At 39.9% G+C, this 12,910-nt stretch overlaps 1 non-coding gene across 1 annotated transcript; it reads left to right on the forward strand.

Annotated features, from left to right (window-relative positions):
- The first annotated feature begins 5,211 nt into the window (after window positions 1-5,211).
- On the forward strand, window positions 5,212-5,317 carry LOC118483485. The gene has a single exon (XR_004870774.1). It is a non-coding gene; the product is annotated as a small nucleolar RNA R71 (small nucleolar RNA).
- Window positions 5,318-12,910: the final 7,593 nt, after the last annotated feature.

A 12,910-nucleotide genomic window follows, 5' to 3' on the forward strand; every position in this document is an offset into this window, starting at 1 on the left:
ATTTTGCTCAATGGCACAAGGAAGTAATGGAGATGGCAGGAACCGCTTCTTTGAACCACCATAAATGGGGGTGGTACGGTCTGGCTGAAGACCTGAAAACTTAGCGCTGCTCGGGAGGCAACCCGAGGTTTTTCACTGATCTTGTTATTTCTTTAGTTTTCTATGTTTCAGGGCCATGGCAACACTCAAGTGTGGGGAAGATGTGCGGATATTTGTGTGAAGGTGGTGATAGGAAATTGGATCATTTACAATATCTGTTGTGTGGAAGTAGGTATAAATGATGAGGTCGTTTGACCTGTTGTAGGTGGAATTTGTGAATCGGCCATGATGTTTCTTGGTGTAATTGGTGAAGTGGGTGAACCAATGATTCGGTTTCCTCGTAATAAAACCCTGTTTTGCCTTAGCGTTCTTTCGATTTCCGGATCAAATGACAATGGTGACGCTTTGTGAGAGCCTCTAGTATGCATGCACCTGTAGAACCTGCACACTAAACACACCAGTGTAAACCCAAAAATAACAAAACAAAACTAATAAACTGACACACCTTGCGTACTACTCCCCGGCAACGGCGCCAAAATTTGACGTGATGTCGTGGTCACAATCAAATTTAATCCCAAAAACAACTATAGATAGTGGTAAGAGGGTATCGAACTCAGGGAGTATGTGGAAAGTATGTCGATTGTATAGCTTTGTAATTAAACTACAATTACCTAAAATGCAGAAATTAAAATTCAAGATTTGATTGTTTTGGTTTTAATAACTAAAATTAACTAATTAAATTACAAATCAAAGACCGTAGTTTGTAAACAGATTAGGAATAAGCGACCATCCTAAATTTCCAGTTTGCTTTGGACAATTGTGTTTAAATTAACTAGAAAGAATCACATAGACATGATTCGTGTGTAATTGTTTGTTGTGATAAAAGGGAACTAAGTACTCGGATTATGACAATGCGAGGTTGTTACCCGATAACCAATTGACTAATATCCAACCCTAATCCCTCCCGTGATATCTCGATTGTCAACGACACCAAGAACGTACAGTTTAGAATATGAGTATAACATCAATCAATACAATCAAACATCCACACACCATAATAAACAAACAAACATTGCAAGTCTATTATTCTAGAAATACGAATCCAAACACAAAAGCCTTAAACAAACCTTCAATTCAGGATGATCACCACGAGTTTAGCCACACATAGCTTGGTGAATCATCATAGCACAAAGTTCAATGTTCATACGGATCGAAAACACAAACGAAATGTTTAGATAATGTTTACAACCAAGCAAGATCACCAAAATCGCCCCTAGCAAGCTCTAAAAACGTCCAATGATCAGAATAGCCCAAAAGACACCATCAAACTGCATAAATGATGGCAGTTACGATTTGTCCGTCGCCTCCACCGTAAATTACGGTATAACCGTAATTTACGGTGACCTTCAATGTTTTACGGTGAGACTTGTCTGCTTTACAGTGATGCAATGTTGACTTGTTGTGATGTTGTCAGCCCATGTGCGGCCCATCTCAAAGTCCATGTGATGATCATGATGTTGATTTTCTCGTTCCCATGATGACTGCCGCCAATTATATATATATATGTTTAGTTAATCGGGCCAATATCTTCATTCAAACCGTATGCATATAAGCCCCTTCTCACATGTGCGGCCCACTTGGAATGATGATTATGATGGCTCCCCAAAAGTTCCTGCCATATGACATATGATGATGTATGTTGAAGTTTACATGTGCCGCCCCCAAAAAAAAATCACTTGTGCTCCTTTGATCTGCCATCACGTGATGATGATATTGTTGATTTAGCTGTTGACTTTTGTGTGATGATCCCTTCTCTCAAGCACGTGCCCCCAACTCCTTCTTTGTATATATGCGTGTAGTATGATGATGATAACATGTGTTTTCACAAAGTTCCAGGTACACATCCATATCCCCTCAAAAGTCTATGAAGAGATGATTTTGTTGTTGACTTTTAATACCCTCATAGAAGTGCACGTGAATAGTAGGCTCATAAGTCAAACATGATGCAAAAGAAAGATTATTGTATTGCCATTAATTCATCCAAATATGCCATTGCTTTTTCCCAACATCACCGTATTACACGTTTTGCCTGAAAAATCACAAGCACGGATAGTTAACATATTCACTATACATAAACGTGTAAAATATGGGATATGCACGTATTTAGCTCATTTAAGGGTTGTCCTACGGACCACCCGTCACATCCCCACACTTACCCGTTGCTTGTCCCAAGCAACCCATTCAAAAACTATTTCAAAACCAAAGCGATCAAACATGCAAACCAAGCTAAATGTGCCGTCCTTTTACTAACTTTCAATCATACCACAAGACACACCCCTCACAAAAATCTCTCGGTAACAAGAATTATTAGCATAATGCTAAACCACTCAATGCGTGTGTGTGTGTGTGCGACAATAAGCTTGTATACAAATCAAGTTTCCTCCTAACAAATATCTAACATGCTTTAGAATCAAAGGGACTTGCGGGTTGTAACGGGGCTAGGTGTCAAGGTAGGAAAATGGTGGAATACATATGAAAGAGCTAATTGATTTGATCCGGTTTTTATTTCTACCACTAAACAAAGCAACCATCAAATATATACAACTTCTTCAACATTCTCAACTACTATTGCAACTAAATACTTTTTTTCATATTTTTCTCTTTCTCTTCTTTTTTTTTCTCTTTTTTTTTCTCTTTTTTTTCATCATAATTTTTTTTTCATTTTTTTTCATAACACATCAAACTTAACAATATATACAAGAACATCAATACTACATACTAAATCTCCTAAACCGGGTCATCTCAATAGATAAAATTTTGTAGGAAGTAGGTTTGGGTCACAACCGAATGGTATAAGGCTCAAACATGGCTTTCTAAAGACCAAACCCCCACCCCTTACAATACCAAGCTCATATATATAAAGTATGAGGTCCAACCTACCAATCCCACACTCTCACACGTCTAGACGAGGCTACCTAAAAGTCCCCCTATCATTTTCAAAAGCATGCTAATTCTAGGATTTAATAAGTATTCACACACAAGTTCTATTAACACACAACACACACCGCCACTCAAACAATGAAATATCAATAACAATCATGTGTGGCTCAAATCCTCACCAAGAAAAGACTAGGAATGGGTGTCGGTGTGTCAAATGGCACAATATCAAGTTTTCAAATTTTAACAATTTTCGCTTGGATTTACAAAAAATTTTTTTTAAAACTCTCAAAAATTTCCCCCATCCCCACACTTGGGATACATTGTCCCAATGTATGGCTTTGAGGGCTTTGATCACTAAAATTCATTCAACATCAACAAAAGCTTTAAATCTCAAACCCCAAATTTCTTTTTGGTATTTTTTTCATTTTATAATATTTTTTTTTCATATTTTTTTAATAAACAAAAGCAAACTAATAAACTAACAATATTTCAAAGGTAAAGAACATGACAAGTCTAAGGAAAAAGTACATTGACCTGATGAAGTTTGACACAACAGATATTGTAAATGATCCAATTTCCTATCACCACCTTCACACAAATATCCGCACATCTTCCCCACACTTGAGTGTTGCCATGGCCCTGAAACATAGAAAACTAAAGAAATAACAAGATCAGTGAAAAACCTCGGGTTGCCTCCCGAGCAGCGCTAAGTTTTCAGGTCTTCAGCCAGACCGTACCACCCCCATTTATGGTGGTTCAAAGAAGCGGTTCCTGCCATCTCCATTACTTCCTTGTGCCATTGAGCAAAATGCATCCATCTTGTTTTGACTCGGTGGGTAATCAAATACACTCTTGCTTGAACCCGAATGCTTTTCTTCACGATCCGGTGGGTGTTTTTTTCTCATTCTTTGAAACACATTTTTCATACAATCACTAAACTCACCACCCTTCCTCTCAATAGACTCATAACTAATCCCTCTAGTTTGAACATCAAAGTACAACCTACGGTTCTTTTCGGTCATGGTAATAATCTCGTCTCTACAATTAATTTGAGCATTTGCTGTGTATAGAAACGGTCGACCTAAGATTACCCTTTGTTGTGATGCCATGTTGGTAGAAGCATAGTCCAAAACTAGAAAATCCACCGGGTATTCAAATTCTCCCAACTGAATCTTAACATTCCTAACCATTCCCCGTGGACGCCTCCAACTTCCATCCGCCAAGCTCACCATGGTGTCTATACCTTCAAGTGGACCAAAATCGTACATATCGTATAGATTGCTTGGTAGCACACTCATGCGTGCCCCGTAGTCCAACAACGCGTGAGGGATTTTTAATTTTCCCACACGGATAGGCACGATTGGCACTCCATACTCTTTATCATTCTCGACTTCGGCATCTTTTTCCAAACCTGCATTCACTTGACACGAAGAAGTTAGACATTTTTCATTAAATTCGGTACTAGGAACGGTGCTTACCACATTGATGTTAACACTTTTTATGTTCTTGGGATTTGGCACCGTATCACTTGGTAATTGACCTTTTGCTTTCTTTAATATCGCCACGTCACTTGCAAGTTGACCCATTTGAGTGGTCAACGATTGGATGCTTTTGTCACGAACCTCGTCCTTTTGCATCCGAACCTCATCACGTTGGTTCATTCGTTGTATTTCACTTTGCATCGCCTTCAACATCTCCATCATCTCATTTCCACCCGAAGAGCTTTGACCCGTTTGATATTGCCTTTGAAATCCTTGGTTTCCTTGGAAATTCGGGTTAGCTTGATTTGAAGGGTTCCCATAGCGAAAATTTGGGTGATTCCTCAACCCGGGGTGGTAAGTATTAGAGTTCATGTTGTTGTAGTTTCTACCACCTCCTCCTTGACCTTGACCTTGAACCGCATGGACTTCTTCGTATTACCCTTCCAACATCCCTTGGCAATGTTCAGCCGCATGACCTATTTCATTACACAAAGCACAAACATCATAAATTTGGTTAGTAGTTTGAACATTACCATCATCTATGGCATGCACTTGAGGTCGGGCAATGGCCGGTCGGGCTCTTCTTGAGGCTTGAGCTTTCCTCTTTGATGTAGTTGCCATGCTTTCCAAGAACTCCCAATCATCGTTCTCATAATTTGTACCAAAAGTCCCACCGGTAATGGACATTAGATCACGTGCATCTTCGGCACTTAACCCCTCGTGAAAGGCATTCATCAATTCCCACAATTCAATTCCATGGTGAGGGCAATTCTTTATCATCATATTGAAACGCTCAAATGCCTCGTGAAACATCTCACCATGTTGTTGTTGGAAGCTTCTCAACCCCTTTCTTGCATCGTTGGTCTTTTGGGCGGTGTAAAACTCATCCAAGAAAGTTTGTTGCATCTCCCCCCATGTATATATAGATGCCGAAGGTAACGTGTAGAACCATTTCTTTGCCTTATCTTCCAAAGAAAATTGGAATAATACCAATTTGATGTCATCAGCCGAGAACCCTTGACTCCCAAGAGTGTTGCAAATCGAGTCATAAGCCTCTAAATGAAAGTAAGGCTCCTCCGTTGCCAACCCTTTGTATTTTGGTAAACTTTGTAAAGAGTTGGTCCTCACTTCAAATGTTCTCCCTTGATCATTGTGAGGAATAACTACCGGTGAAGGGTTTTGAGTGATTACCGGCCGAAAATGTGCTTCGATGCCCCTCACATTTTCTCTAAGGTGTCTCCTTGGTACACTAAACCTACCCCTTGGGCGAATAGGACCCATTGGCCTTGGTACATGCCCTTGTGGTGCATTTGGTTGTTGAAATTGCTGTTGCGGCATCGGTGGGCGTTGAATTGGCCTTTGGAATTGTTGAACATTAGGTTGTACATTTTGTGGCCGAATTTGTTGCAATGGGATAGGATGTTGCATTGGTGGCCCTTGTGGTCTTGGCCGAATGTGTTGTGGTACGAGTTGTTGTTGTTGTGGCATTCCACCAACACTTGCCATCCCTTGAGATTGACTTTGAACATATCCAAATTCTCCTTGATCACCATAACCCCCGTAAAATTATCCATCCTCATCATAACCCTCAAATTCTTCAAACCCTTCATCATACCCATCTCCTTGAATTCCTGACGATTGCCCAAATGGAATGTTTGAATATTGAAAACCCGCTTGGTTCGATGGTCTAAATGTTGCAGCATGAAAAATCGTTGAGTTTGGTCCTATGGTATGACCTGAATATGATGGACCCGCACCCGGAAAGAAATGGGATAATGGTGGTATAGTAGTAGAAGGGTTAAATGTGATGGTTGGTTCTTCTTGGGTAGTAATGGGTTGTGTTGTGTTGGTTGGTGTAGTCTCATGAGGTGGAGTAGGAATTGTAGTGAAATTTGGTATAGTTGTGTTTGGTGATGGTTGTGTGGAAGTAGGTATAAATGATGAGGTCGTTTGACCCGTTGTAGGTGGAATTTGTGAATCGGCCATGATGTTTCTTGGTGTAATTGGTGAAGTGGGTGAACCAATGATTCGGTTTTCTCGTAATAAAACCCTGTTTTGCCTTAGCGTTCTTTCGATTTCCGGATCAAATGACAATGGTGACGCTTTGTGAGAGCCTCTAGTATGCATGCACCTGTAGAACCTGCACACTAAACACACCAGTGTAAACCCGAAAATAACAAAACAAAACTAATAAACTGACACACGTTGCGCACTACTCCCCGGCAACGGTGCCAAAATTTGACGTGATGTCGTGGTCACAATCAAATTTAATCCCAAAAACAACTATAGATAGTGGTAAGAGGGTATCGAACTCAGGGAGTATGTGGAAAGTATGTCGATTGTATAGCTTTGTAATTAAACTACAATTACCTAAAATGCAGAAATTAAAATTCAAGATTTGATTGTTTTGGTTTTAGTAACTAAAATTAACTAATTAAATTGCAAATCAAAGACCGTAGTTTGTAAACAGATTAGGAACAAGCGACCATCCTAAATTTCCAGTTTGCTTTGGACAATTGTGTTTAAATTCACTAGAAAGAATCACATAGACATGATTCGTGTGTAATTGTTTGTTGTGATAAAAGGGAACTAAGTACTCGGATTATGACAATGCGAGGTTGTTACCCGATAACCAATTGACTAATATCCAACCCTAATCCCTCCCGTGATATCTCGATTGTCAACGACACTAAGAACGTACGGTTTAGAATATGAGTATAACATCAATCAACAATTTACAATCAAACATCCACACACCATAATAAACAAACAAACATTGCAAGTCTATTATTCTAGAAATACGATCCAAACACAAAAGCCTTAAACAAACCTTCAATTCAGGATAATCACCACGAGTTTAGCCACACATAGCTTGGTGAATCATCATAGCACAAAGTTCAATGTTCATACGGATCGAAAACACAAACGAAATGTTTAGATAATGTTTACAACCAAGCAAGATCACCAAAATCGCCCCTAGCAAGATCTAAAAACGTCCAATGATCAGAATAGCCCAAAAGACACCATCAAACTGCATAAATGATGGCAGTTACGATTTGTCCGTCGCCTCCACCGTAAATTACGGTATAACCGTAATTTACGGTGACCTTCAATGTTTTATGGTGAGACTTGTCTGCTTTACAGTGATGCAATGTTGACTTGTTGTGATGTTGTCAGCCCATGTGCGGCCCATCTCAAAGTCCATGTGATGATCATGATGTTGATTTTCTCATTCCCATGATGACTGCCGCCAATTATATATATATGTTTAGTTAATCGGGCCAATATCTTCATTCAAACCGTATGCATATAAGCCCCATCTCACATGTGCGGCCCACTTGGAATGATGATTATGATGGCTCCCCAAAAGTTCCTGCCATGTGACATATGATGATGTATGTTGAAGTTTACATGTGCCGCCCCCAAAAAAAATCACTTGTGCTCCTTTGATCTGCCATCACGTGATGATGATATTGTTGATTTAGCTGTTGACTTTTGTGTGATGATCCCTTCTCTCAAGCACGTGCCCCCAACTCCTTCTTTGTATATATGCGTGTAGTATGATGATGATAACATGTGTTTTCACAAAGTTCCAGGTACACATCCATATCCCCTCAAAAGTCTATGAAGAGATGATTTTGTTGTTGACTTTTAATACCCTCATAGAAGTGCACGTGAATAGTAGGCTCATAAGTCAAACATGATGCAAAAGAAAGATTATTGTATTGCCATTAATTCATCCAAATATGCCATTGCTTTTTCCCAACATCACCGTATTACACGTTTTGCCTGAAAAATCACAAGCACGGATAGTTAACATATTCACTATACATAACCGTGTAAAATATGGGATATGCACGTATTTAGCTCATTTAAGGGTTGTCCTACGGACCACCCGTCAGGCGTTATTGCAAGTGGAGACGTGGAGTACCCAAGATGAATCTCTCACTTGCCATCTTCCACGCCAAGCCGTGATAATTTCAGACCTGATTTTAATATACATAATAGAAACTGTAGGCACCCAACGTAAGTATACAAACTCGTGCAATTAACCAAATCAACAAAATATTAAAACACAACAAAATAAAAAGAAATCAACAGCCTACAAATCTCCTAAATGCAATCAATCTCGAAACAACACAGATTAATGAAAAGAAAACATAAAAAATTGTACCTGATGAAGCTCGGAGATTCTTTACAGTTGAACATGGTTGTAAAACAAGGTTTCCAAGGCCGAGTACTCCCCGAGTAGTCGCTACAAGGTAGGCTGCCGAGGCGACTTTCTTCGACTCCGCCTAATTACTCGGAGTCGGTCAAACGCGGTCAAACTAGGCCAGAATTGGATCTAGTAGGTCAACTCGGGCCTAGTTTGACTTAAATAATAATAAAACATAATTTCTATGCCTATTATATTAAAGAATGAATATCATTTTCACGTATTTTGTTATAAATATTAGTAAATTTATGTTATTTGACATATATTTAATCTCCAAAAAGTAATTTCTTTGTAATTTTACATGTCCGAGTACTCCCCGAGTACTCTCCGCCTAGACCGAGTACTCTCAACTCCCCAGTCTACCGACTAGGGAGCGCCTAGCGACTTTTGCAACCATGCAGTTGAATGAACATCACGACAACAAAGCTTATTCAGAGATCTCAATGCTAGCAGTGGTTTCTGATCTTAGATGTGTTGAGATCGATTTAGGATATAGATTGTCATGAAATAAAAAAAACAAAGTTAACACAAATTAAAAGAGAAAACTGACATAAATCGACTAACAGATCAACATAAATCGATTTAGGGTTTGAGAGAGGAGACGCCACTTTACCTTCAAGAAAATCAAGAGGTGCAAGAACACAAGAAGATGAATGGAATATCACCAGCGGTGAAATTAAAAGTGTCAATCCAGATGATGAAATGGACATGATGAATCGAAGATAAAGAATCGCCTGAGAGATGAGAGCAACGACTTGATTGTGAGTGTGAGGAAGAATGATTTAGGGTTTCTTCAACATAAGAAAAACGGATGCACTGTTGGGCGGGAAAAGTGAAAAAAGGTTGCCCTAATCTACTGACACGTGGCCCAAATAACTTTCATTTATTATATATAATAGATTACTCAACCGGACTTAAAGACTTAAAAAAGATTTAAAGATTGAAGAAGACTTAAAGATTTAAAAAGTAATAAATTAATAAAAAGACCTTCCACCTTGTACACCACCCCTGAGCCGCACACTCCTTACCCGGGCCAGACACCTTTTTCTTCGTCATTTGATTGTTCTCGGCCCAGTTGTTCCGAAGCCCAACCCATTAATCCTTATGTATGCACAATGTAAGTAAGTGTATACAATTTCCTTTCAAATCATTTGCAAACCCTAATTCTCTTTTAAAAATCACACATACGAGACGACAGTTCCTTGAACTCGATAAGCTCCTCTTCTCGAAGCATCCTCTTCCTCGTTCTAACACACCTCCTATGATCCCTTGGTTAGTATAAATAAACTTGTCTTGATTATTGTTGATTGTTCTTGGCTATGTGCAAGTTGTTGTTGATTTGTGACAATGATCATGAGTTTTGTCTGACAATATGATTCATGATAATGGTTAGGGATGCATGATAGTGAAGTTTTGATGGACTTATTATGATAACAAACTGATTAATTTGATTGCCAGTGTACATGATGCTAACTAATGTTGATCGATAAACTAGGGTTGCACAATGTTAGTGTTCGATAGTTTCGTGGATTTCAGATTTTCAACTGATTCGATTGGGTTGGATGTGTTTATGTTGTTAATTTCTGATAATGCAAATAAACTAATGATTAGGGTTCATGAAGAGTTATGGAAATAACTGTTAAATTTTTGTGGATCATGGGTGCTTACGGTTTAGATCCGTAATTCGTGGCAAGGGGTAACTAACCCCGTACACTGTCCAACCGCACACCCCGTAGACCGTACACCATGGTGCCGCATAGTATACTTGTAACGTATAACCAAGTCATGCAGACCGCACACTCATGTAATGGTCGTACACTGGTAATATGTTGCACACTTCTTTGGGCCGAATAATGATATTGGGCCGCACAGTTTTGGGGGTCGCACACTCAGGGTATACCGCACACTGGGTGTGGGTTGTCTCCTGGTGGGCCGCACACTAAACCAATGGGCTTACATGCCTTTAAATGTGATACCTATTCCGCACACTTGTAATTGGACCGCACACTCGTATAGTGGGCCAGTAAACTGATCTGGTTGCACACTGACTAATGGGCCACTTATAGGACGTAGGCCACATACTCTAATGTACACAAGTTGTTTTGATATATTATGGTTAACCAACATGGGTTTGTGTTATTAAATCTTATATGGGCCACATGTTTACTATGTGATACGTGCTAGATACGCGTAGGAATATGTGGGTAACTGATACATGAATCTGATTGTTATTGTTAACCTTAATAGGACTTGGTTGACCAACTTGAACAAAATAATATAACTTACCGAGCAAATCTAAGGTGAGTTCACTGATCTTACACAAGCATGCGTCATGTGGGGACAAACAAACAAACTTACATCCCTGTAGGGGATACTTTACAAACATATATCCCTGGAGGGGATACGTTACAACTATGGTTTAATTTCGATGTTGGATAATACACTCAACTCTATCACTTTTAGTCCCAACTTACTACCAAACTAGTTGCTTGGAGGGCAACGGGGTATTAGTTGATAGCGCTATTAGGCTTGACAACCTCACACCGTACTTGGATAGGACAGGCGTGAACTAATGACCTTGACCACATGACCTATGTTGATAGGCATTGGGGAAGGGCAAACAAACATACGCCACTACGGTATCGAGTTATTATCAACATGTCTTTAAACTAAACATTTACCAACTATACGGATAAACAAAATTGTGAACTCGCCAGCTTTATGCTGACACACTTTTTCTACATGCTTGCAGGTCGGTAGATACTTGATATGGGACTTGTAGTCTGGGACGCTGGTGTGGTCATGGGTCGTGACACTTGGAAAGGCATTTGACGTTGATATGTTTTCAGTGATATGATGTTGAACTTGTTGAACAATACTTTATGCTTCCGCTGGACGTAAACTAATTTAAACATATGTTTGAATTGCACTATTTACATTGAATGGGAATTTCAATTTATTGTATTACTGTTGGTTCAATGTGATTAGTGGCTAGATCCTGGTACGTCACACACCTCACGGGGGTTTTCGCATGTGGTATTTTGGGGGTGTGAAAGTTTGGTATCAGAGCCACTGGTTATAGTGAACTAGGTTTTAAAACGTTTTCATATAACCAGACTATAACCGAACAATTCTGAAACCGACCATGACACTCAGCTCCAGATTGCAAGGTTAGTCCTTTAGTTACTATAGACATGACACGTCTAGCATACACTTACGTATAACATTGCATATAGTTGCATACACAACACTACAGTACGACTACATGAATTACATGCTTACATTGTGATGCATAGTTAGTATGATCTAATCATTAGACTTTTGTGATCTTACTATTTTGACAACATTCGACTTGACACTCGAATCTGAGGAACTATTTGACCCGAGTTAAGAGGAATTGAGATGAACATGCAAATCACATTATCATTACGGGTGCACACGTAATAATAGTGTGGGGTGCATGTGTGTCCCAGTGAGGCTTAGCAAGTGTGAAAGGGGGTTCTGACCCAATATCCGATATAATAGGGGGATTCAGCAACCTATAGGAGTCATAGTGATGGCTGACTTCTACTCAATCGTGATCCTTACTCTTTCCACTCTTCTCATGAATGTAGAATCATGAATGGACGTGGTGGACGTACTGGTGGACACGGTGGTGGCTGCGGCGGTGGACGTGGAAATATCATCATGACTCAGGCAGAGTTGACGGACCTAATCAACATGCATGTGGCTGAAGCCTTAGCAGCTCAACAAGCTGGTATGGTATTTACAATACGACTCTTGTACCTTAATCACATACTCAACTCTCACTCGTGCGTTGTAATTTCTTTCATCTCCACGTCAATCTGGAAACCAGAATCAAAACAATCCGTCTGTCTGTACTTTTAGTGGAACCGAAGGAACGGTGGGACTACCCCGTTGGTTCAAAATGGCCGAGTCAGCTTTTGCGATGTGTAACTGTCCAGCTGGGGACAGACTGAAATATGCTTCGGGCACCCTGGAAGATGGTGTCCTGACCTGGTGGAACGCCCAAGTCCAGATGTTGGGTATCGAGATGGCAAACGCTACTACTTGGGATGATCTCGAAGAGCTGACGAGGGAGGAGTATTGCCCTCGTGTCGAAGTGCAGAAGCTGGAGAACGAGTATTACGATCTGAAAATGGTGGGATCAGAGATCGAGGCTTATAGAAACGATCCCACGAACTTGCGAACATGTGTCCAAACCTATCAAACC

The sequence above is a fragment of the Helianthus annuus genome, chromosome 10 (assembly GCF_002127325.2).
Source record: "Helianthus annuus cultivar XRQ/B chromosome 10, HanXRQr2.0-SUNRISE, whole genome shotgun sequence".
NCBI classification, from domain to species: domain Eukaryota; kingdom Viridiplantae; phylum Streptophyta; class Magnoliopsida; order Asterales; family Asteraceae; genus Helianthus; species Helianthus annuus.